Raw genomic sequence first — 27,495 nt, forward strand, 5'->3', positions numbered from 1 at the left:
AGGCTTTTATACTCAGACACTGGAAGTGAAACTCCTTCCTGTGCAGCTCACGGCTGGCTGCCATCATGGACTCATGGAACTAAATGGATTGTGGGGCCCTTGACACAACTACAGCTCAGCCCTCCTCTCACTTCTATTCTTTGTTGTTTGTATGTTAGATACAATTGACTGTAAGTCATTAGTGAACACATTTATTGGTGGAACTATATAGTATTTAAGAACATAGGCTTCGAGTTTCAAAATTTGTGCATTAAATTTTATCTCTTGTTACTTGCTAGCCTTGTGGCCACAACAAAGTCTCTTAATTGAGCCTAATTTTTCTCAATTTCTAACTAGATGCTGCTAATTATATTTACTTTATTGAGTTAATGTGAAGATTCAAAGAGATAATGTATGTAAAAACAAAAGCATGATATTTGGATAATTTTAAGCATTCAAAATAATGTTTATTACTGTTAATACTGATATTTTATGGTTACATAAAAGTATTAGATTTAGAAGGTGTCCCAGCCCATATGATAATGTCTTGTCTTTTTTTATCTGAGGCTGAGAACCTAAGATATATAATAATAACAAAAACCAAATTCAGAGTCTTTTTTGGTCTCAATTTCAGTGACATGAACATGATTCCACCTGGAATTCTCCTCAACAAGGTTATTTTCTGACAGCTCTTGGTCAGGGGCTTGATAACATGGAAACCATTTGATCTTTTGCATAGGGATGGTCTTTTGGTCAAACATCAAATTTAGCCCTCTTTCTTGCTGTGAGACAAATACATGCTTTCAGACTTCATGAAAATATTGTCAATCACCAAGAACAATTTTCTGGTGGAGAAAATCTAGGGAAAACATTAGCAAAAGTCTAAACTGAAATAATGGACAATATTTAAGCATCCAAGTTTTCATGTATTTGGTATGTAACCATTATCAAAATGAGAGCTCTCATTTTGTGTTTAGAGTTTTTTCCTCCCATAACACTGCTTGAAAATTGTAAACCAAGTAGGCAATAGGAAAAAAAGTATTGCTTTGTTACATTCTTTCTGAAAAGAGGGGTCAAATATGAAAATTAATTAATTCTTTTTTTTCTTTACTTAATGTCTTATGTTTTGAAGCAGGAGGGAAGCAAAAGAGAGTTTGTGTGTTTGAAGTTGTGTGTATGTGCTTGTGTGCGTGCGTGTGTGTGTGTGTGTCTGTGCATTTACGTACATGTTCCCAATGGGAAAATAATCCATCTTGATGACTTGGGGCTGCTCGCAAAGCACATTTACAATTAACGCCCCACCTCTACCTTTTGCCATGCTCTCACTTTCCAGAATCCATATGTTGTAACTGATATGAGGTTCCAACTGCTTTGTTGCACATGTGAATTTAATCGTGGCAAATTTAGATGAAATGGTTCAAAACTGCCCATGTATTACTTTCATCGGCAGCAAGATCATCACGTTAATTCTTTTTTCAAGTTAGTGTTGAATCTAGGCCTCTTAAAATTGATGAATGATAGGGCTGGTTGCAGCCAGGCGTGATGAGCACAGGTGCTCATTTGGAAGCTGGAGCCTCCGAGCCCAACCCATGCCACTTAATCTCTGCATTGCATGTGTTTTCCTGATATTTAGTACTCACTCTTCCTTCAACATGCAGCTTTTGGCATCTCAGCATTAGTGTGTCTATACTGTGTGTATAAATGGGCCTGCAGAGATCATGCTTCTGCAATCTCTGTTTCTAGCCCTACAGGTGGGGGTGTCACTGGGCTGTAGTTGTGCTCTAATCAGTTTGCAACTCTGCTCTTTCCTCTGGAGGTTAATTTAGAAGTTTTGCTTAGTTTTTCTAATAATATTTTCTCCCAGTTTGCTCCATAGAAGTCAAGTCTCAATGTAAGTGTAATTCTTCTGCCCAGCTTGTCCATTTTGACCTCACTTTATTTCACCAAATATCAAATGAGGGACATTCTACTACCAAGACCAGCTCTCACCTAAAAAGACCAGACTTGCAGATTGTTTTTTTCATAAGCTTCATTTTGAGCTGGTCAGAGTACCAAATAGCAATGAATACTGCTTATAAAGCATATTCATATGTCTTTCTATTTTGTCCCTTACAGAGGTCCTTCAGGCCTAATATTATCACTATATAATTACTATTTTACACGTAAGAACTTGTAGCTCAACAAGATTGACAAGGTCACACTGTTACTAATTCATTTGGGAATTGAACCCAGGTCCTTCTCCTCGGAGTATATACTTATTCTTCAGGGAACGTCATGACTGGGCTCCTGGGTTCTGCCCATAGAATACTATAGAAGTACTTATGTGGTTCCTGGTGTCTCAGGCCTTCTCTCCAAGTTTTAGGGCAAGACAGAGGTTGGTAAGGGTGGAGGAAGGACAGCCTACCAAAACTGTGCAAGCAAGCATGGATAAAACCTGAGAACATAACAGAAGGTTACAGATCTAAAGAGAAATGTGATTGTTTCTAAAACCAGTGGGGCTATAAAAGGTATCGAAGATGGGAGTCAGGCGGTAAGTAGAAGAGAGTAAAAGCGTTGTTGCAGGTTGCACACAAGAAGGCTGTAGTCCAGCATAGTTGTCAAGAGCCAACTTAGTTGTCTAGATCCTATTATAGTTCCAGGAGTGGGAATGATTGTTAGCTCACCAGTGATTTTCTGAGCTCGTATTTCCGTGTTGTTTTATTGATGTGGCATTGATTTAACAACTTCAGAAAAGGAATGTGGGATGAGAGTGACTGTACCCTGGGATATCTACTAGAGTTCACTAAGAGGTGCTGGGAAATGTGAAGCGTCACTGTTCTGATCAATGCTCACCCTGCCATCCCCCAGTTAGATAATATAAATGGCATATTTACCAAAGTCAGACTCGAGGCTCCACACTTACTTTTGTGGGCTCCCATAATTTTCTGATGGTTCCCAAAGCATGGTTTTCATCAAGGCCGGGCACATTACCTAGTAGAGCTTCAGAAAAATGAATATTGTTCTCCTTGTGCCACCCAGAGTCCTGAAAGGCAGAGGAGTCTCCAGGACAGATTCAAATTTTGCTTCCTTCCCTGGAGGTGAGGCTGTGATGAGCCTCCAGGTTCCCTTGCGGAGAAGTCTTCCCTACCTTGCCACCTTGGGATCCTAGGAGAGAATGATGTGCTGCCTCCTACCTTGAAACACTGGTAATGGACTAGGATAGGACTTGAAGACTCTGAATTGACCTCTTTGATGAAAGTCTCAGACATTACTCAAGAAAAACCAACCTAGCCATATTTGCATGAACATGTGGCTTGTTCAAATTCAACACTGATTCGTTTATGTATTCATTTATTTATCAAACATTTATTAAATTCCATTGCTAGGCACAAAAGAAACCAAACCACATGAGATGATAATCTAAAAATTTCTCCTTTGGTGTGCCTTGTACAGGTCACCTATTGTTATAAAATTTACTTCTATTATGATATTCTGTTTGTCTACTCATTAAAATGTAGTGAGCATAAAGGTAAACTTTTGGATTACCAGCGACTAGCACAGTGACTGGAACATAGGCGGGGCTAGGTAAATATTGTTGGATGGAACAGAAGCAATCTCTACTATCGAGGTATTTGCTGTCTAGCACAAATATGCATGTGAACGAAGGTAACTGAAAGCTAAAATTAGGTTTTAATCGCAGTGATGATCAGTATCCAGTCACCAGCTAAACTCTTTATCCTAAGACAGATAACTATCTCCTATCAGTGGGATCAGGATTTCTTGTCCTTCTGCACTCATTCAGTCCTTCTGTCATTCAATGAACATTCGTTGAATCTTTAGCAGGTACTGACTGAGACAAATCTGCTGAATCCTTTGGTGTTGGACATTTATTCCTTACCTATTAGGAAGGAAAGAACTCTCATTTTATTCGGGGAGTTCAGTACCTCTTAGGACCAGTAATCTTAAGAAGCAGCCTTCTGGGTAACAGAGCTCAACAAGGACATCCTCACGATCTAGGGCACTGGACAATCAGTTTCCAAAGCAGTCAAGGAGGCCAGGCCAGATGCCCCCATACACTAGGCATAGTAAAGTATTCATTCTTTTCAAAGTATTTTAGAGGTGTTATAATGTTATTCTGAATCACATTACCTTTAAGCTATTTTGGTGGAAAGCCCCCAAATACTTCTTAGCTTTCTTCTCTCTTTGTCATTTTCATTATTGGTCAATTGTCAAATTTTTCCATTTTTGAAATGATAAAGCTTCTACTAGATTCTAGGACTTCTTCAAAGTCTTTTCTCTAAATGTTTTTGGCAAAACATAGCATCAGGGTCAGGATGACCTCTTGTTCTTCCTTAAGATTGGACATTTATTATTCCTTGGCTCTTTCTTTTTCTAGACTCTGGCTAATCTTTGCCAATTTTTATTACATTCTCATTGCAAAAACCTAATTAATTTCTCAAGGCTCTTATCATTTGAATATCATATCTCAAATTTCATTGACATTTTTCTGATCCCATAGCAAATCATTTTTTCAGATTTAAAGGAGAGTCAATGTCTAATTTTTAAAATGGAACTCAAGAAGACAGATGTGAGACCACTTTTTGCTCTAATATGAGTGTTAGTGAGAATATGCAGCACTTTTGTTTTTTGTTGACCATCTTAGAAGTGATTGGTGCTGAGTCCTTTGGGCTGCTATGCAGGTTAATACACAACAAGCACTCCGTGATCACTGAAATTTGAATGGAGCCATAGAAGACAGGTGCCAGGAACTACCGAAAGGCTAAGGAAGTTGAGGTTAGGAGTGGACTCAAATGGGGCCTGGAGCTCCAGAGAATCCCAGGGAGTTCTGACTTACTCTGGAAGGATCTCAGGTGGTTCAGATGAAAACAATGCTCCCTGTGCCCTGAATATTTCAGAGCCTCTAAATGTTCCTTTCAGAATCTCTCAACCAAGAAATAGAATAATTATGTCCTTGTCGTACAGCCCAGTTCCAAACCAAAACTAAAGGAGTTCAGAAGCTAGTTGCAGAGGTTTTGAAATTCAGAGTGGGAATCCTTTTGCACAATTGTGCCAAGATAGAAAGAATATGAAAGTGGAGTCAGTAGGATGAGGACAGGAGAATGTGTATGTCATGAAGTCAAAATGTCATCTTAAACATATGATTGGTATAAGTGTACTGGGGAAAAAGAAAAAGAAAATAGCACTTCCTAAAAGTACTTCTTCTATGTCCAGCACAATGCCAAGTCCTATTACTGCCAACTGTGAGGGGGGTTTAGACTGATGTGTTTGTCCATGTTCATCTTATTCACAGACTTATTTGATCAGGGAACACATGGTGCTCATTACATGCATGAGAATTGGCTATGAGGCAAAATAGTAATACTGGTTTCCTATTCTTGGTTCCTGTTGCTGCCAGAGATGAGAACTGAATTATCTGGCAGAGTTTAAGATTTGCTTTTGTTGACCTACAAAATGGTGATAGTGGTCATTTCCTCAGCTGAGAGAGAAATGACATCTCAGAAGGCAACTGTGGCACACTGGAAATAATATGGGATTTGGCATTTGGGAGATCTTGGCTAGCATTAAATTTATGGCATTTATTAACTGTGCGCCCTTGTCCCAATCACCTACTCTTTCTAAGCCTTAATTTCCTCAGGTCTTAAGAGGGGATAAAAATGCCTGCCTCATAGGATTCTTGTGAGTATGAATTGAGATAAAGTACATTAAAGTATGTTGCAAATTTAACAAACCTTTATGCTGGAGTAATTATTTTGTGTGTGCCAGGAACTCTACTAGAGGCTGTGCCCATGCATTGATGTGGCATTGTGCAAATAACTGGCAATACAAAGACATGTAACAAAAATTGGAAAATTAGTAAAGAGCATACTCTGCTCTCAAGGAACTGGAAGTACAGTGAGGAGATAGAAATGTAAATAAGTGATTATAATTGCATAAGGTAATACGTTTAGTAGTGCTAAGCACAGAGTGCAGTGGGATTATAAAGAGATAAAATTCCTGAGCTGGGAAACAAGATGGATTAAACATTGACAGGCAGATATATTTGTGGGGGCTTCAAGGGGGAGTTTGTCAAGTGCAGGGCATATCATATGTATTATTACTATTCAACATAAATTGTTATCCAAGCTGTAAGCACATAATCTGACTATAGATCATTTGGTCATTTTAATAAGCATGAAGTATAATATAAAGAATTTAATCATGTCCCTTTTACATTTTTAACATGAATATTTAAAAAAAATTAAAACATAATGTTACATACATGGAAACTTCCGTGCAATAGAGGTGTTTCTGAGTTGGATTGGAATTAGGCTGATGCAAAGAGATTTCATCTTGTAATAACATCAATACAGTAGCAAGAGCAGACATCAGTTGATGCTAATGTTGATCATATTAGGCAGATGTCTGACATCTATCTAGGTATCTGCTCATTCACTCTGGTAATCACAATTAGAGATTCTATATTGACCATCTGAGTGGCACAGACAATGCTGTTTGTGTCTGTGCAGGACATTGCCCCGAGAGCCTTCTCCCCTCTCTTTTCCCCTGCTCAGAAGGATCTAGAGAACACAGATCCTAATGCAAGTTATCCCTTTCTTGTTCTGAACTACCTGCATATGCTCAGTACAATAATGGAACAAGGTTCAGATTTAACTTCACAAAATGAAAATCCAGCCTTTTCTGTTCAGTTGCCTTTGCCACGATATGAGCAAAAAGGTTAAATCCAGTTTTAGCTGAATATATACATTTGAAAGATTCCATTAGAATCTGTTCCATGTAGAAACTGTAGAGCAGATCTCCACAGCCTGTTTGGGAAGCCCAGTGAGCATGTGTTCAAAGGATGTCTGTGGCCACCCCCATCCATACACTGCCAGAGCTTTCCTAACCCAGAAGGACAGGGAAGAGCATGTAGGTCCATCTCAGGGACTAAAATGACTCAGGGATTTGAACTGAATGGAAATTTAGTAAATGGTGGAGAGTGACTGAATGAAATCCATACTCTTCTCGTTCCCTATTGCAAATAAGATCAGGAAGTTAGGGCTTTATAAAATCTATTATTTTCTAAGAATAGTGTTCGAAGTTGTCAGGAGGGTCCATATGTGACTCCCAATTATTTATTGTCTAACTTACCTAATTCTTAACCAACAAACATTCACCATATTGAGAAATTTTTAGCATCCAAAGGGACACATTAGCTTGCTGCTCAGCAAGATGACAAGGAAAAAAAGCAAGCATTTTTATGCAACTTGTTCATATGTAGTATTTGATAAGAAACATTGAGTGCCTCTACGTGCTCATGCATCTATGTGACAGTGTGCAAAGAGATGGGGATACAAAGATGCGGGATAAATGATCTTTCATTCCTGTATGTCTTCTAGTGTCATAATGAAGTAAAATATGGCATTGGGCCAGAGACAGAACGTTGGATGGGCATTTCAGAGCACACTGGGAGATACACTGGTTTAAGAAGACAACAGCACTGAAGAAAGTCAGCTTCATTAACTAAGCTGGGAGTTTGGAGGGAACTCGAATTGGGGCTGATTGTGGAACACATCAGTAGTAAAAATGATTACCCAACCACCAAACAAATCCAGAAGGACCTAAAATCAGGTTGAATTGGAACAATTTACAAGTGGCATCAACAGAACTTGACAGTATGTGTTGCTAATCACACAGATACCATACACAGAAAGCTCCCTCAAAGGAACACATGGAATTGATTTCTTTTTATGAAAATAAAGGAGTACATTGTCCCCATCCAGTACATTCAGCCCAGGGGCTTGCCAAAGGACACATGTATACTATCAATAGTTAACCCTAGATCACATTTTCTGCGAGCTCTATTCTGACTTCCTAATTTTACAGAGAAAAATGAAGAGGTAAAGTTAATAAAGAATTTACTTCTACTTTGCCTCCTTTACCAAAAGATAGACCAAAGAGGGTCAAAAGGATTAATGGAGATACAAACAAGTGGCCTTTAAAAAGACTTTTTTTTTTTCTTTTTTTAGGCTGGGTGCGGTGGCTCACACCTATAATCCCAGCACTTTGGGAGGCCAAGGCTGCCAGATCACTTGAGCTCAGGAGTTCGAGGCCTGCCTAGGCTACAAAGTGATACATTAAGGAAGGTTAAGATTGGGAATTGATGGTTAGATTTAGCAATGTGGTGCTCACTAGTGATGTTATATCCTGTATCCATAAAAAAATATGCCGAGCATGGTGGTGCATGCCTGTAGTCCCAGCTACTCAGGAGACTGAGGCAGGAGGATCACTTGAGCCCAGTAGACAGAGGTTGCAGCAAGCCGAGATCACACCACTGCACTCCAGCCTGGGCAACAGAGCAAGACCCTGTCTCAAAAAATAAAGAAATTAGTAAAAGTAAAAAGACATGTTTTCTATTTATTAAAGAAACTTTTTCTATATTCTCTTTATAAATTCACATATATCAATATACAAATAGCAAATAGTCACATTATAATTGATGATGTAAGCAGGGTCTGCCCATGACAAAATTCTCAAAGAGGAAGATATAGCCACAGTTTCCCAGTTGCCGCCTTACAGACCTAGAAAACTTGATACCCAGAAGGAGCATGTGGGCAGAATGAAACTGGGAAAAGGTTGATTTACTGTTGTCTAAGGATGGAGGACAGAATGGAAAATCTGTTTTGTAAACCATGAACAAGAAGATGGGTAGGCAAGGTTAGGATGAAAAGGGAGAATGTTCATTCTTTCACTTCTTTATTCAACATTTATTAATCTCCTAATATATAGCAGGCACTGTCCCAGGCACAGGAAACCTGATGTCCATGAATGGAGGGTTAGGTCAAGGGATTTAGGTTTTTTCCAGAGATGGTGCCCTTTTTTACTTGGTGCCCTGAGGGTTGTATAAGGATTTACTTTTTTTTTTTTTTTTTTTTCTTGAGACGGAGTCTCTCCCTGTCCCCAGGCTGGAGTTCAGTCGCACAATCTTGGCTCACTGCAAGCTCCGCCTCCCTGGTTCATGCCATTCACCTGCCTCAGCCTCCTGAGTAGCTGGGACTACAGGCGCCCGCCACCATGCCTAGATAATTTTTTGTAATTTTAGTAAAGACAGGGTTTCATCGTGTTAGCCAGGATGGTCTCGATCTCCTGACCTCGTGATCCACCTGTCTCGGCCTCCCAAAGTGCTGGGATTACAGGCATGAGCCACCATGCCCGGCCAAGGATTTACTTCCTAAAGGACCTGGAACACACCAAACACAATTCTCCTCTCCTCAAACACTGTTTCTCTAATATCTCAGAACTAATGTGACCATGTGTCTTCTACTGTAAAGACAATTAAAGCATCTGGTAAGAGTAATATTATTTGCTTTATAGAGTTTTATGATTGATATTATAGTTGAGAAAATAAAATATGAGTTAATACAATATATTCCAAGTCTTAGAGCTGTGGGTTCTGTCTAATTTCAAAGCTTGTGCTCTATCCAGCACCCTACAAAGCCTTGAAGGTATCAGGAGCTTAATGAATTAATTACTTCCTTCTAGACATATTTGCAATATAAAGAAATATCTAAAAAAGGCAATGCTTACTCAAAGGAATATATCTAAGTGGAAATTGTTAGGCACTGGGGTATGGAAGATACTTTTTCAGCAAGGGGAAGGGAGAGGAGAGAACATGAAATTATATAACTTAACAGTTATTACCAACACTATCTTTTGGCTCTTCTTTATAGTAACTCTACTAGAAAGAGTTGTCAAAACTTGCTGCTTCCAATTCTTCTCATACCTTCTCTTAAACATACTCTCTAGTCGGGTTTCTGCCCCAAACCTCCAAAAAAGGTGCTCTCGTTAAGACCGTTAGTGGGCACCACATTACTAAATATAACCGTCAATTCCCAGCCTTAACCTTCCTTAATGTATCAGTGACATTTAACTCAGTTTATCACTCCTGATTTTTGAAAATTTTCTTTCATTGACATCTGAGGAGCCAGTCTTTCTTGATCCTCTTCCTACTCCCTGAACTATTCTTGTCAGTCGCCTTTGCTGAATCTTCTCCATTTCCCTAATTTTTAAGTATTTTAGCATCGCTGGGCTTAGTCTGTGAACCTTTCTTTATCTATACTCATCTAGTCTCATGTCTTTAAAGAGTGCTAAAAGCTGTCAATTCCTATGAATTTGGCTGGATACAGCAACAGTTAGTCATGTGATGGACATGTCACCTATAGGATGAGGCCTGAGCAGGTCCAGAAGGCACTCATGAGTTCTCTTGTGAGCTTCTCTGTCAAGTCAACACCTATGACCTCATGGGAGTTTTCTGACTGAAGAGGAAAAAATGAGCCTGGGTCATATGGAATGGATCAAGTTAGACAGGTTGGTGTGAATGAAATATGGACACCTGCTGTGTTGTAGCCCCTTTCAGGGATGAGCCTGAAAGTGTGGCAAGAGAGAATCCTCTCAGTGGAGAGCATTTTAGGTGGCATACCTGGCCACCTATTTTGTGTAAAAAGAGAAATGGCACTGTATTTTCCCCCACTAGAGGTTCTCCTTTTTCCTCATGCATATGATGTTATTTCACATCTCCAGTCCTTTGTCAAAGGTGTTTCTTCAGATTGGATGATTCTTCCACCCCATCTTTCTGGAGCAATGTCCACTTTATTCTAGGCTGAGTTGAAATGTATCCTCTTCCAAACAGCTTCACGAGGCTCCTGCAAACTGAGTAATCCTTCCTCTGGCTGACACAATCTGGTGTTTACATCTCTGGTGTAGCACTCCTCACCTCAGTCTGTGCCAGTTCATCTCCTGCAGGAGGCTGTAGCCCTTCAAAGGACAAAGCCAAATAAGAGAACGATTGAACAAGTAAACAAATATTGAGATGTAACATGTAATGAGAAAATGAATGGACTGTGATTAAAACTTGGAGACCTACAAGACCACTATCCTTAACTACAAATTAATGAGGCACGGCTTTGCCATCCCTACAGGATGAGGGAAAAATATTTTGCTCACATTATCTTTCTTCATATGTGATTAACTCTTCTTACTCTTTACAATGATGACATACACTAGGACTGTGCCAGTGATAATGGGGGGAAGTAGACAAATGCAAGGTAGAGCCAACAGAATTTACTGTCTGGATGAGAATAGTGGGAAAGAGGGAGAGAACCAGAATAACTTCTTTTTTTTCAGATCCAACTGATAAAGTTTGTGTCTTTTGCTGAAATGGAAAAGATTGGGGGATGAATATGTTTCAGGTAGGCAGAAGTCAAAGATTCATTTTTTCAGCACAATTTCTTTTTTTTTTTTTTTTTTTTTTTTTTTTTTTTTGAGACGGAGTCTTGCTCTGCCGCCCAGGCTGGAGTGCAGTGGCCGGGTCTCAGCTCACTGCAAGCTCCGCCTCCTGGGTTTACACCATTCTCCTGCCTCAGCCTCCCAAGCAGCTGGGACTACAGGCGCCCGCCATGTCGCCCGGCTAGTTTTTTTTGTATTTTTTAGTAGAGACGGGGTTTCACCATGTTAGCCAGGATGGTCTCGATCTCCTGACCTCGTGATCCGCCCGTCTCGGCCTCCCAAAGTGCTGGGATTACAGGCTTGAGCCACCGCGCCCGGCCGAGCACAATTTCTTATCTTGAAATTGTTATAGACTCACAAGAGGTTGAAAAAATGGTACCACCTGTTTCATTTTGGAAAGTTACATTTGAGAGTGTTGCATGACTTCTAAGTGTGAACATAAAAAAGGAATCAGGACGTCCAGATGGAAGCTCAGGGGTAAAATGAGCACCAGAGATAAAAGTTTGATGTTAATATGAATGGCAGGGAAAGCCACGGGCCTGAAAGAGATCCCTGGGCAGACAGTGGAGCTAAACAAGAAAGAAGGCTGATGGCTGAGTCCTCAAGCAGTTCAACTTAAGAGTTTGAGTAGAACAGGAAGAGGTAGCAAAAAAAAAATCTGAGAAAGACATTTCAGTGAAGTTGGAGGAAAACCAACAAAGGGAGGAAAATTTTATTTTGGAATTTCTTATAAATCTCTCAAACTCTTGAATTCAAATATATGTATTTACTTGAGGACCATAAAAGAGTGGAGAATTGGGACAAGTCTCCAGAAATTTATTTAGGTCTCCAAAGTTTCTGTGAATGACAAATTGGGGTTAAAACACCATATCTGGATGATTTAAGTATAAATGAGTAGAAACATATGGATTCTGTTTCCTTCCAATTGTATATAAGCTTAACAATTAAGCACAAAAAGGTGGTTGGGGCAAAAGGCTTACTGCGGCTTTATTAAATCCAAAATATGGAAGCAGTACTTAGAGAACCAGCAAAGCAAATGGCTCAGGTTGCCACGAGAAATTGAATATGGATTTTATTCTCTCTCTCTCCCTCCATCTTTCCAGGTTTCTCACTGTCTCTGTCCTTCTCTGTTACTGTTTTATGTCTGTCTCTCCTGATCTTCCTCCTCCATCCATCTCTGGGCTCAGGCTACCATCTGGGTGCTCATGGACATCTTGAAAGCACATTTCCCAGCTGTCTAAAAGCAATAGCCTGAGTCCTCTTCTGTTTGTTGAATTCCACCAGTGATTTCCAATATAAAGGAAGAAAAAAAATCAGTAGCAGGTGTGGCAGCTCTTCAGGGTGAGTGTTGTTTATTATGGCTGTCCTCTAAAGAAATATTAGGGCTTATGCTACAGTGGATAATATATTGTTTCATATAATTTTGCATTATGACCTTTTCTTTATTTCTCTGGCCTTTCTACTTTTACTTGGGTCCCCAACTTGCTCTTTGTTATGTAAGTTTGATACAAAGGAATTAAAAGCCATTTTCCATTTGTTGTTAAGCACAGCTGAGGAATGTGCTCAGAACTTAGTTAAAAACACTGATGACAGAAATTACATAATGGTTTGGAATTGGGAGTAGGCTGTGGGCAAAGAGGTTTGCCTTACCTAAGTGTTTTTGAAGAAGCAGTAGCGGAGTTTGGGAGGAGAGGGTGTACTGAAGCAGAAGATAAAGCCAGAAGTCAGAGGATAGATTTGTGATTGCTATCTTTATTCAAAAGTGGAAGTCTCAGGTTGCTATAACATAATATCATAGACTGAGTAGCTTTAAAACAACAGAAATTTATTGCTCACAGTTCTGGAGGCTTGGAAGTCCAAGATCAAGGTGCCAGAAGACTCAGTGTCTGGTTCAAGCCCCTTTCCTGGTTCATAGATGGCACCTTTTAGCTGTGTCCTCATGTGGTGAAAAAAGCAAGGCCTCTTTTCAAAGGGCACTTATCCCATTCATGAGAGTGGAGTCCTCATGACCTAATCACCTCCCAAAGGCGCCACTTCCTAATACCATCCCACTGGGAATTAGGTTTAACACATGAATTTGGGGGTGGGGTAGTAGCAGAAAAATTCAATCATAGGACTCAGAGAAATACTATAAGCAATTAGGGAAAGCAACAAAGGCTAGAAGTTTGAGCAGAGCAAAAGGGTAAATCCAAACATTGTCCATGCCCTCCCTACGGCTTTGTGGGGATGGGAACAGTGGAGTGCTGGAGTCCAGGGTTCTTACCACAGCTCAGGGGAAAGGTAAATGACTTTTTTTTTTTTTTTTGGTAAATGTACACTTTAGTGAATTTTGATATTTTTGTACAGTTTTCTAACAACAACCACAATTAAGATGTAGAACAGGCCCATCACTTCAAAAAGCTCCCTCCTCCCGCATTCAACATCTACCCTAGTTTTCAACTCAAGCAACCACTAATCTGCCCTTCTGCCACTGAAATTTGCTTTCTTATTTTTTAAAATTACATATAAATGAAATCATACAGTATGCATTCCTTTTTGTCTGGATTTCTAAATTCACCATAATTATTTTAAGATTCACCATATTGTGGCATATAGTAATATTTTTGTTCCTTTTATTTGCTGTGTAACTTCCATGCAATAGGGATATATCTGTTCATCAGTTGATGGACATATGGATTATTTTCAGGTTGGGATTATTAAGAATAATGCTACTATCAACAATTTTTATAAGTCTTTAGACTTTTTTTATTTCTCTTTGGTAAATACTTAAGAGGAGTAAGTAGATATTTGACTTTATATGATATTATCAAACTATTTTATAAAATGGTTATGGTGTTTCACCCTTCCATTAGTAGTTCCATTTGTTCCTCATCTTCACCAGTGCTTGCTATTTTCAGTCTCTGAAAATGTAACCACTCTAATAGGTGTATACCGGCATCTCATTGTGGTGGTTTTTCTTTTTTGTTGTTGTTGTGGCAAAATGCATATAACATAAAACTTAACCGTTTTAGCTATTTTTAAGTGTGCAGTTGAATGGCATTAAGTACCCTCACAATGTTGTGCAACCACACCACGATCCATTTCCAGAATGTTTTCATTATCCCAGCAGAAACTCGTACCCATTAAAAAACAAACTCTTTGTTTCCTCATTCCCCAGACCCTGCTAACATATTCTACTTTCTGTCTCTATAAATTTGCCTATTCTACCCACCTTGGATAAGTGGAATCACACACTTTTGTTCTTTCATGTCTGTCTTATACACTTAGCATAGTATCTTCAAAGTTCATCCATGCTGTAGTATGTATGTGAATTTTATTTATTTTTAAGGATTAATAATATTCTCATATATTTTTTAGCCAGATAGATGATAGATAGATAGATAGATAGATAGATAGATAGATAGATAGATTTTGCTTTTCCATTCATCTGTCAATGGACATTTGGGATGCTTTCATTTTTTGGCTTTTGTGAATAATGCCGCCATGAACATTGGTGTACACGAATCTGAGTCCCTGCTTTCATTTATTGGTGTATATATGTAGGAGTTGAACTAATGGATCATATAGTGACTCTATTTAACTTTTTTTGGGACTACCAAGCTATTCATTAGCAGCTGTGCCTTTTTGTACTTTCACACAAGCAATGCACACAGTTTTCAATTTCTCTATATCCTGACCAACACTTGTTATTTGTCTTTTTAAATCATAGCATTCTAATTATTTTGAAGTGGTATCCCACTAAGGTTTTGATATGCATTTCCCTAACTACTAATGATGCTGAGCATCTTTTCTTCCGCTTCTGGTCACTTGTATTTATTTAGGGAAATGTCTATTCAAGTCCTTTGCCTACTTGTTAATTGAGTTTTTTTGTTGTTGATTTGTAGATGAGGGATTTTGATATTGTCCCATACTCATATGCCTTTTAGGACACAGTTAATAAATATATACTTAAGTACATATATTGTATTTGAAACTGGCTAATACAGAGCTTCAAGTCTCAGAGTATCCATCTTTGAATTGCTTTCCAGATTTTTGAAGCTGATGGAATTGAAATATGAGAAACTTAATCATTCAACCAGTTATTTGTTCTCTGTGATATCAATAAAAAATATTTTCCAAGGATGGTGACTAGGCTTAACTAGAAGACTGATCATTTATTTGGTATACTTCATCATTTAATAATTTATTTCTACTATTTTGTATTACTTACATATGTATTTTGTCATCTCTAATACAGTGAACTATACTTTTAAGTTCTTCGTAATTACCTTCTATTCTGCTTTTTACTATCCTTTGATGAAACAAAAAGACATATGTGAACCTGATAATAATAAAATACATGTTATATTTTCTCATGAGTGTTACTGAGAGAAACAAATTTCAATTTTTTATAAAAGTGAGTCTATAATTTAAGGACATGAGTTAGGTGTAATAGACATTTTCAATGCTCATATCCCTTACTGGTTTTACATATTAAATGGAACACAGTTTTAAAGGAAGTGTGATAATCTACCTACCCCAAAATATCTCCTCAAGACACCCAGATGTAAATGAAATAAAGCCATTTAAAATGCATGATCCCTATTAAAATGTAAGTGTTCCTGGTAGAGATATTATGGAATTAAAATCCGTTGTCCACATGTTAGTATTGACACCTTCATTTCATTCTTTTATTCATCTCACTGAGTAGGTGATTGACTATAAATTGCTGCCAAAGACAAGGTGATAGTCTCTGGGTAGATTCTCGCCTTCCATGTGAATGCTTTCCTAAAACAGTACCACATGAGATCATGCCTGCTGATGGGGCTTCATGTGGGATTTCCTTTCCCATTCTCCTTTTCAAAATTTTGTTTCTTCCATTTCATAAAGACATGCTGCCCACCTAGCCTGAATCTATGGGGCATGTATTAGTCCGTTCACATGCTGCTAATAAAGACATACCTGAGACTGGATAATTTATAAAGGAAAGAGGTTTAATGGATTCATAGTTCAGCATTGCTGGGGAGACCTCAGGAAACTTATAATCACGGCAGAAGGAGAAGCAGACATGTCCTTCTTTACATGGTGGCAGCAAGAAGAAGTGCCAAGCAAAAGGGGAAAACCATCAGATACGTGAGAACTCTCACTATCACAAGAACAGCACAAGGGTGATGACGCACATGATTCAATTACCTCCTACTGGGTCCCTCCCATGACACGTGGGGATTATGGGAACTACAATTCAAGATGAGATTTGGGTGGGAACACAGCCAAACCATATCAGGGCACTAAAGGACAATTCAAAAATACAGACATCAGCAAAGCCTTTTTTAAGTGAAAGCACCATAACTCACAGTAAGGTCTTTGTCTTTATCTCAGACATATTTCTGTCAAGTGAGAAAATGATGGTAGAGATGACCTTTGTCAATATACTTCTGAATTTAAATATATTGCACAGTGGAATACTTGGAATCATAACATCTTCTTCCATTTCTTGAATAATCTAGAAGATTATCTTCCTTCCTTCCCTCTTTCCTGCCTTGCTTCCTGCCTACCTTCCTGCCTTCCTTCCTGTCTTCCTTCCTGCTTTCCTGCCTTCCTGATGGAATATGCACTATTTATTCAAAAAAATTCTGTGACTCCAGAAAGATGGATATCCTGTTTATACTATTAATAAAAAGAATTTGATGCATATTCTCATTGACCTGAGTCTGTCTTGTTTGTGTAGTCTGAGTGATTTCAAGGAGGGTGAAAAGTTTCATGTTTGGATATATATGATGTCTGCAAGTAAAGGTTCCATAAATTGAAGTAAGACAGTGTTTAATATTTTATTGAACATTTATTAAATTGCATAGGAGAAATATTTTCATTAACTTTTAAAATTTCTTTAAAAAATAACTTGAGTAACTAAAAGATGATTTGGTAATGTAAATTTATCTTCACTGTTGTTTTTTGATTGGAAGTGCTCTTCTGCTGTCATTCATCAGTTATTTCCCTGCTCATTAATTCATTCCTACTTTTTACTTACTAGAGTTATATTAATAGGACTCTATAGTGAATTACACCCCAAATAATGTATTTCATTACAATAATTTATTGCTTCTTTTATGTCCCACAATTACTAGTTGTTCAATGTCTTCTTTTCCTTTGACTCTTAATTCCATAAAGGAAATTACATTGCATTATTAAAAGCAGAATATCGACTTTTATTTTGGTATAGGGAAGAATAGCATTCTTTTCCATATTTCCTACATTTCCTTGATATTCTGAAAACAATATGCAAGAAGCTCAAGCAACAACTTCATTTTGTTACAATTATTTTCTTCCTCTATGTTGATACTCTATTCTAATTCATCAAATGCACGTTTGCAAATGCAGTTATTTTTGACCAAGATGTTATCAGTCTACCTCTGGATTGATATTTAATGTACTTTGAAACTATCTTGAAAATTGAAGTTTGGTAAATGGCCAAAGTGTTTCCCAGAATGTCTATACCATTCTCACTGGCAGTGTATGAGCTATTCAGTTTCTCTTCATCCTCACAAGCATTTGGTATTATTACTACTTTTAATTTTAGCCATTATGATAGGTAAAATTTGTGGTTTAATTTGCATTTTCCTGGTAGCTAATGATTTTGGTTTTCCTTACATGTACCCATTTGCCATTTCTAAATCCTCATTAGTGAAATATCTGTTCATTTTCTTTCACGTTTTCAAAGACTTTTGGGTTTTCTGACTATTTATTTTGAAAGTTTATTCTATAGTCTAGACCTTACTCTTTGGCAAATATGTAGTTTGCAAATATTTTATCCCTGCCTGGAATTTGTCTTTTCATACTCTTAAGAGCGACTCTGAAGTCCTAGCACAGTGGTACATACCTGTAGTCCCAACTGCTCAGGAAGCTAAGTTGGGATATCTTGAGCCAGGAGTTCAGGGCTGCAGTGCACTCTGATTGTGTCTGTGAATAGCCACTGCACTCCAGACTGTGCAACATAGTGAGACATCATCTCTAAAAAATAACTATTATAAAGGGTCTTTCACTAAGCAAAAGTCCAAATTTTTATGAAGTCCAATTTATTATTTTTTAATCTAATTCTTTAGTGTCAAGTCTAAGAATCTATACATACCCCTAGATTTCATTCTGTTTACTTTCTAAATCTTTCATGGTTTAACATTTTACATTTAAATCCATGATCCATTTCAACTTCATTTTTATATGTGAGGTTTAGTTTGAGAATTTTTGTTTGCTTGTTTTTTTTTAGAGTTTTTTTTAAATTTTAATTTTAAATTATTTTCTATTTTCTATTTTTTAAAAATTATTATACTTTAAGTTCTAGGGTACATGTGCATAACATGCAGGTTTGTTACATATGTATGTTTGTGCTATGTTGGTGTGCTGCACCCATCAACTCGTCAGCACCCATCAACTAGTCATTTACATCAAGTATAACTCCCAATGCAATCCCTCCCCCATCCCCCCTCCCCATAATATGCCCCGGTGTGTGATGTTTCCCTTCCCAAGTCCAAGTGATCTCATTGTTCAGTTCCCACCTATGAGTGAGAACATGCGGTGTTTGTTTTTCTGTTCTTGCGATAGTTTGCTGAGAATGGTGGTTTCCAGCTGCATCCATATCCCTACAAAGGACACAAACTCATCCTTTTTTATGGCTGCATAGTATTCCATGGTGTGTATGTGCCACATTTTCTTAATCCAGTCTGTCACTGATGGACATTTGGGTTGATTCCAAGTCTTTGCTATTGTGAATAGTGCCACAATGAACATACGTGTGCATGTGTCTTTATAGCAGCATGATTTATAATCCTTTGGGTATATACCCAGTTGTTTGCTTGTTTTTTAACCTATAGATATCTAATTGCTCCAGCACCATTTATACCACTTGTTAAAACATTTATCCCTTCCTCAATTGCAGTGCTTTTGCACTTTTGTCAAAAAACAATTAGGAATATTGTTGGTCTATTTCTGGGTTTTCTGTCCTGTTCTATTGATGAATGTGTCAATCATTCTGCCAGTATCATAGTATCTTAATTACTGTAGCTAGAAAATAGTCCTTTATATTGTAAAGAGTATATTTATATATACTTCATTCTTCTTTTTCAAGATTGTTTTAGCTAGTCTAAGGACTGTGCCTTTTCACATAAATTCAAAACAAGTTTGACAATGACTACATAAAGTTTGCTGAGATTTTGGTAGGAATTATATTAAACCTATATATCAATTTGGGTAGAATTGACATATTCACTACATTGAGGCTTCCAAAGCACGAACACAGTACCCTAGTCCCCCCTTATTCATGATTCCAGTTACATGTAGTTTACCGTAACCCCGAAATAGGTGAGTACAAAACAAAAAGTTGGTTTTTTGTTGTTGTTGTTGTTGCTGTTTTTGTTTTTGCTTTTTTTGAGATGGAGTCTCACCCTGTCTCCCAGGCTGGAGTGCAATGGCGCGATCTCGGCTCACTGCAAGCTCCGCTTCCCGGGTTCACAGCATTCTCCTGCCTCAGCCTCCCGAGTAGCTGGGACTATAGGCTCCTGCCACCACGTCCGGCTAATTGTTTTTTTTTTCGTATTTTTTAGTAGAAACAGGGTTTCACCATGTTAGCCAGGATAGTCTTGAGCTCCTGACCTCGTGATCTGTCCGCCTCGGCCTCCCAAAGCGCTGGGATTACAGGCGTGAGCGCGCCAGGCCTACAAAAAGATATTTTAAGAGAGAGAAATCACATTTGCATGACTTTGTAATTAAAGTACATTGTTAAAATTGTTCTGTTTGATTATTGTTGTTAATCTCTTATTGTGCTGCTTTATAAATTAAACTTTATCATAGGTATGGATATATAGGAAAGATCTTAGTGCATATAGGGTTTGGTACTATCGCAGTATTAGGCATCTACTGGGGGCTTAGAACTTACTCCCCACAGGTAAGAGGGGTAGGGGAATATGTGTCATCTTTGGTGAAGTTATCTGCTTATTTGTTCATTTTTAATTAGGTTGATTCCTTATTATTGGATTTTGAGAGTTATGTAATCTGGATTCAAAGTTCTCTGTTTTGTATGAAATTTAATAATATTTCTCTCTAGTCCATGGCTTGTCTTTTTATTCTCTTGACAGTGATCTAGCAGAGCAAAAATGTTTAATTTTGATCAAATCCCATTTTACTTTATGATTCATGTTTCTGCTGCCATTTCTAACTTTTTGCCCAATCTCAGATTATGCAGAATTTCTCTTATGTTTTCTTCTAAGCATTGTATAGTTTTGTGAAGAATGTATTGACTTTGGATGAGCAAATAAAATGAGTTACTTGATAATACAGTTCCTTCTTGGTGATGTAGTTTGCCCTACTGATATTGGAGAGTTATAGGAGCCTTATGGACAGGACTGCATGCCTGTGAATGTCTTTTGCATCACATACAGGCAGAAGCACAGCCTGTTATCCACCATTTAAAATAGTCTGATAATCAAGTTTTTTTTAATGTGTGTTAGATTCATTTGGTAACAGCACTTGATCTGATTTAATGTGAGACTACTTGTACTTTTTATTTATCCCTCTTAATGTGACCACCACACATGCTGTAGAACTCTTCATGTGTTGAATTAGGAGTCCTACTCCAGTCCCTGATCAGAGTATTCCAAAATATTCAGTGTATAGACTGTATTACATATTTACCCTCTAAAAAAATTTTGAATTCTAAAACACATCTGCTTACAAGGGTTTTAGATAGAGGACTGTGCATCTGAAATTTAAATGGTTTTTGTGATACGATAGTTCTCGTCGTTGCTACAGGGAACCTATTCTTCAGGCATCCCCTAATCCTGGTCAGAGTTCTCACTAATTTGATTGAGGATGGAAAGAGGGGTCACTACATTTACTGCATCATTCAACCCAAACTATTATGTTTCTCTTACATCTAAGGAGATTTCTTGATATCTTTTTCCATTCTTCTTTCTTGTCATAAAAATACTGACCAGTCAACCCTTAAACATCAGAGAAGGCCTCCGAGTTCATATTATGGTTTGTGTGCTAGTACATGTGTGAGTTAGAGGCAGGATGGGAGATCTGGGTTAGACATGACTATCTGCAGTTTCAAGCATCTACTGTGGATCTTGGAATGTCTCCCTTGTGAATAAGGGGGGACTTCTGTATGTCTTCCATTCATTTAGCTCATTAATTTCTTTCGTTAGCTCTTTGTAATTTTTAGCATATAGATGTTACAATTTTTTATGTTTATACCTAAGTAACTCCATTTTCTTTGGGGCAGTTGTAAGAGATATCATTTTAAATTTTGGTTTCTGCATGGTCCTTGTTAATTTATAGAAATGCAATTGATTTTTACAGGTTGATCTTTTATCCAAGGACCTTGCTGAACTAACTTACTAGTTTTAGAAGTTCTTTTTTTTTTTTTTTTTGTACATTCCTGGATACTTTCTACATAAACAATGGTAACATCTGCTAATAGGGACTTTTATTTCTTCATTTACTATTTGTATACTTTTAATTTCTTCTTTTATTTTTTTTTATTGCAGTATCTATACTTCCCAGTATTATGATGAATAAAAGCAGTGAGAGTAGACATCCTTGCCTTGTTCCCTATTTTAGGGGAAATACATTCAGTCTTTTACCATTAAGTATGATGTTAAATCTAAGATTTTTACACATTTTTACAAATGCTGTCTATCAAATTAAGCTAATTTTCCTTTATTCCTAACTGTTTTTACAATCATGAATGAGTATTGGATTTTGTCAAATGCCTTTTCTTTGTCAATTGATACGATTATTTGACTTTTCTTCCTTAGCGTATTGATATGGTAGATTATTTTGTTTGATATTTGAATATTAAATTAGACTATCATATCTGGAATCAATCCTACTTGGTCATAGTGTGTGGATATTTAAGCATCTCTATTGAGATATAATTTCATGACGTAAGATTTAAAATGTAAAGTGTATAATACAATGGATTTTAGTATGTTCACAGAATTGTCCAACAGTCACCATAATCTAAGTTTCAAACATTTTCATCATCCCCCAAAGAAACCCTGTAGACATGAGTAGTCACTCCCTGGTACAGCTGGAATGTTTGTATCCCCTCCAAAATTCATACTGATACTTAATCCCCAATGTCTCAGTATGAGGAGGTGGGGCCTTTAGAAGGTAATTAGACTAGACCATGAGGTCTCCACCCTCATGGATGAGATTAATGTCCTGATGAAAGGACTGAAGGGGACTAGCTAGGCCCTTTTTACCCTTTAGCCTTCTATTATATCAGGACACAGCATTTGTCCCCTTTGGAGGCTGCAGCAAGAAAGTGCTATTTTGAAAGCCAGAGAGCAGCCCTCACCAGACATCAAATCTGCTGGTATCTTGATCCTGGATGTCCCAGCCTCCAGAACTGTGAGAAACAAGTTTATATTATTTATAAATTACCTACTCTGGGATATTTTGTTATAGCAGCATTAATGGACTAAGACAATCCCCATTCTCTACCAGTCCCCAGTTTAGGCACCACTAATCTAGTGCTAAGTAAAAGCAGCCAGTTTTGAAAGACCACATATTTACCCCATGTGCTCTCTGCCTCCTTAGAATATGGGAATACTTGCTTGTTAGTTTTCTTGGGCTCTGACTTCCCTCTCTTTGGTTGATGTTACATCTTTTTTGGAAATTTGGGGATGGTTATTCCATTTGTGCTGGCAATGGCTTTTAGCCTGTGTGGGAGTTTTCTCCATTCATTAGGAGTTTTCCTATTGGTTAGTATTTTTTTTTATACATATGGAATTTTAAAATTCTAAGCCTCATAATGATTATTTCCCTCCTGAGGCTTCACCTGACTGTATGTTCAAAAGTTATGAGTCCTCCATTTATATTTATCTGAAGCAGTGGGCCTTCTGTACAAAAGATTCTTTACAGTTACAATAGCTAAATTGATTCTTTTGATATATCAAAATGAGGTTTTCTCCTAAGTTTGCAGATCTTAATTGTAAAACAAAACAACCAGATTAGGATGCATATTTTAATTGGCATTTTTAGGCATCCAAACACATTCAGGGGTCTAAAATTGCCTTTCTTCAAAACACAGCCTCTAAACTCACAAAGGCTAATAAAAAATTGGAAGAGAAAAAAAAAAGTCCTCCAGGCTAAGATTTCTTCCCTTGATTTTTTTTTTTTTTTTTTTTTTGAGACAGGGTCTTTATCATGCATGCTGGAGTGCAGTGGTGCAATCACAGCTCACTGCTGCCTTGACCTCCTAGCTCAAGAGATCCTCCTACCTCAGCCTCCCCCAAGTAACTGGAACTACAGGTGCGTGGCTGGCTAATTTTTAAATTTTTTTGTAGAGTTGAGGTCTCACTATGTTGCCTAGACTGATCTCCAACTCTTGGGCTCAAGTGATCCCCTCGCCTCAGCGCTCCAAAGTGTTGAGATTACAGTTGTGAGCCAGTATGTCCGGCCATCTTCCCCTGACTCTTTTTCCCCGATTCCTTCTCCTCCCCTGTCTCTATATCCTATAATTGCTAAACTTCTGTTCTACCCTTCAGCCTCCAAAGCTTCCTTTAATTCCCCTGTTTCCGCTAAACCTGTTCAAATTCACCCATTCAAGTGCTGTCCAAATAATTAGGGTACACTCTTACACACTTCCTATACACCCTGGACAAAAGCTGAACTTAGGACTATAGCTAAAAAGTTCCTCAAGGTTACTAAGGATTCTCATAGACTTGCTTTCAAATTTTCATCTAAAATTATAAACCTGGTTTCTCTAACTTTTAACAATTAACACATATGCTTACTGATGAAGATCGGGAACAATATGGGATGGCAAAAGCAGGCTGAAACAACCCTAGAATGAACCTCCAATGGAATATGCTTTTTGATTGGGAAGAACCCCAAGAAAGGGCTAGTGCTTTTTACCAAGCCATTCCTTTAACATTCCCTAAACCAGTAGACTGGGGATTCAAGCCTGTACCTAAAAGGAAGGTGAGATAGTACATGATTATTACAATAAACTTGAAATCACTTCCAAACAAATTTTGTACTACCATTAGATGCTGAATCTACCAAAATCACTTTCAATTCTGTTTCTACATGGCTTAGATGAAAAATTTGCAATTCTAGTTAAACTGGGTCAACTTAATTCGGAAATAATGTCCACCTCCAATTCAGTTAACCTGGCCAGCTAATCAGCCTGAACAATTTTGAAGACCAATAAAGCAAGAGCAAAGAAAATATTGACACTGTAGCATCAACAATTTTCTCCCTACTATAATAAAATGTGCCAGTTTAATGCCGTATAACCAAATCTTAAAAGAATCTGATACTACTACAAAAAAAGCTAGACATTGGGAAAAAGTTGTATACAATTAAAACATGCTAAATGATCTCTTAATAAACTGTCCTCTTTATTTCTTATGGACCGAGGGTGCTCCAGGGAAACATAGGGGATCTTTCTCATCTCGCTTCTTAATCATTTGGGTGAAACTTCCCTAATGATTGGAAAGTAGGGTCTCACTGTGCTTGTCAAAACTGGAGGAACTTATTCTGTGCTTTGCCCCACCGGCCTCAAGCTACCCCTTCCTTGGAGTACTGAAAAAATGAAAATGGTGGAAATTTCTAGTATACTTTTAACCATTTACAAATTTTTACTTTTGCTTTTTAAATTAAGTCTTCTCTGGGATAGATATTCTTTTTTATTAGTTTTATCAGCCCTACTTCACTCACTTGGAAAGGACTTCTTAGAAAAATGTCATGCTGCCTTTCTTTTTCCCAAATGGGGGAGATAGTTCCTAAAATTAACTCAACCCCTGCTTTGACAAACAACGGTGAGAATTCTTCAATACCTTTGCCCATTTTTACTTTTAACTTAAACAACAAAAACGCTGAGAGTTCAGTTCTTTTTAAAAGAGATTCCTGAGGAACTTTGAGCTAAATCCACACCAGACATTGGATGAATTCACTCAACTCCTATGATAAAAATTTAAATTGACTAAAACAAGCCCCTTTCTAATATCACACAATGTTCCCTAAACCCTGAAGTTCTTATAGGAATTAAACAAATTTTAAAATAACATAAAGCAAATAATCTTATAGTGTCTTGCAGTAGCCTTTGTAATAAGTCTAACCTTTCTGTAAAAGAAAACCTCATTGAACGAGGATGGGGATTTATACAAGATCTAAGAGCCATTAGCATTGTCATTATTTGACACTTTGTCATTCCAAATCCTCATACTCTCTTCCTGACTTCCATCCTGTAGAGGATAAATTTTTAACAGGGATGGATATTTGTACTGATTTATTAAGCATTCTTGTGAATCCTGAGAGTCAATTCTTATTTACCTTCATGTGGGAAAGACAATAATATACCTGGACAGGAATGCTTTAAGGGTATGCTGAAAACCCCTCTTACTTTTCACAGATACTGAAGGCGGATTTAACAGACATGTCTTTCCTCCAAGGATCGACTCTATTGCAGTATGTTGATGACCTCCTTCTTTGTTCCTCTTCTAAAAATCTTGTGAGCTTGAAGTGTTCACCTCCTTAAACATCTAGCAGAAAAAAGCCACAAATTTTCCAGAGCCAAGTTCCAATTTACCCAGGCCTGTGTCAAATATTTAGGACACAGTATCAAACCATGAACTTTTCTTGGAACCATACATACTTAAAGGCATTTTAAACTTTTTTCAACCTCCTATGAAGAGACAATTATGAGGGTTTGGGGGCCTGGCAGAGTACTTTCAAAACTGAATACCTAATTTTCTTTTGATAGCTCAACCATAGTATGTTCTTTTGGAATTTAATAAACCGGATCCTCTGGACTGAAGACAGAATGCCCATATAGCCTTCTATCAATTAAATGAATAACTTCTAGGTACCCTTGCCTTATGGCACCCCAATTTTCAACTCCTCTTGGTCCTTTTTGTGTTGAAAGAGAAGGAAATGTACTGGGGGTCTTTGCCCAAAAACATGGAGATTGACACAGACCTTTTGGCTACTGTAGCCAGCAATTAGATTCGGTAGATAAGGGACTCCATCCCTGCATGAGAGCTATATCAGCTACTGTGACTTTGACTAAATCTACGGAAGAGACAGACATGAGTTTTCTTCTCTCTATCTATATTCCTCATGTTACAGAAGGTTTATTCAACTATCACCACACTCAACATTTTGTTTTGTAAGCAGTCATTTATGAAATCTTGCTGGTGACTTCTCTTATTATTTTGCCCACTGCAATAATCTTAATCCAGCAACTATCCTTCCTCTACTTGATGATGAGACACCTCATGACTATCTAACTCTAACTGACCAGTTACTAAAACCTACAGATGATTTACAAAAAATTCCTATACCAAATGCAGAAGTTTCATCATTTACTAATGGGTCAGGTATGACAGAAAATATTATGCTGAATATGCTATTGCCACACTTTTGGAAGTAGTTGAAGCAGTTCCACTACCAATGGCTACTTTGGTTCAACAGCAGAATTTTATGATTTAACCAGGTCTTGTATTCTGGTGAAAGGTGAAATTACAGATATTTATACCAATAGCTTTTACGCCTTCAGGTTGTTGATGATTTTGGTATGCTTTGGAAATAAATAGGATTTTAACCTCCAGGGGAAATCAAATTGAAAAATAAACTTTTGTCAATAATTTATTCAATTCAACTTCTCTCTGCCTTCACCATAATCAAAAATTCTGGGCACTCAAAATTGAAATCTGATGAGGCTAAGAAAACAACTTGACTGATCACAAAGAAGAAGTAGCTGTCTTGAGCTTTTTCTCATCTGCTTATTATCCACATGTATGTCTTCTTCTGAAAAATGTTTATATCCTTTGCCCACTTTTTAATAGCATTGTTTGTTTGTTTCTTATATATTTGTTGAAGTTCCAAATAGGAAGAGAGGAAGTCAAACTATCCCTATTTGCAGATGACACAATTCTATGTTTAGAAAACCTCATAGTCTTGGCCCCAAAGCTCCTTAAGCTGATAAACAACTTCAGCAAAGTTTCAGGATATAAAATTAGTGTACAAACATTACTAGCTTTCCTGTAAACCAATAGCAGTGAAGCCAAGAGCCAAATCGAGAACAAAATTCCATTCACAATTGCCACAAAAAGGAGCAAATACCTAGGAATGCAGCTAACCAGGGAGGTGAAATATCTCTACAATGAGAATTACAAAGCACTGCTCAAGGAAATCAGAGATGACACAAATGGAAAAACATTTCATGCTCATGTATAGAAAGACTCAATATCATCAAAACAGTAACACTGC

At 37.6% G+C, this 27,495-nt stretch overlaps 1 long non-coding RNA gene across 1 annotated transcript; it reads left to right on the forward strand.

Moving 5' to 3' along the window:
• The first annotated feature begins 5,874 nt into the window (after window positions 1-5,874).
• LOC117075694 lies at window positions 5,875-27,273 on the forward strand. Its single transcript, XR_004434088.1, has 3 exons — window positions 5,875-5,887; window positions 24,116-24,124; window positions 27,106-27,273. It is a non-coding gene; the product is annotated as an uncharacterized LOC117075694 (long non-coding RNA).
• The last annotated feature ends 222 nt before the right edge of the window (window positions 27,274-27,495 follow it).

The sequence above is a fragment of the Trachypithecus francoisi genome, unplaced genomic scaffold, assembly GCF_009764315.1.
Source record: "Trachypithecus francoisi isolate TF-2019V2 unplaced genomic scaffold, Tfra_2.0 Lachesis_group5, whole genome shotgun sequence".
Lineage (NCBI taxonomy): Eukaryota > Metazoa > Chordata > Mammalia > Primates > Cercopithecidae > Trachypithecus > Trachypithecus francoisi.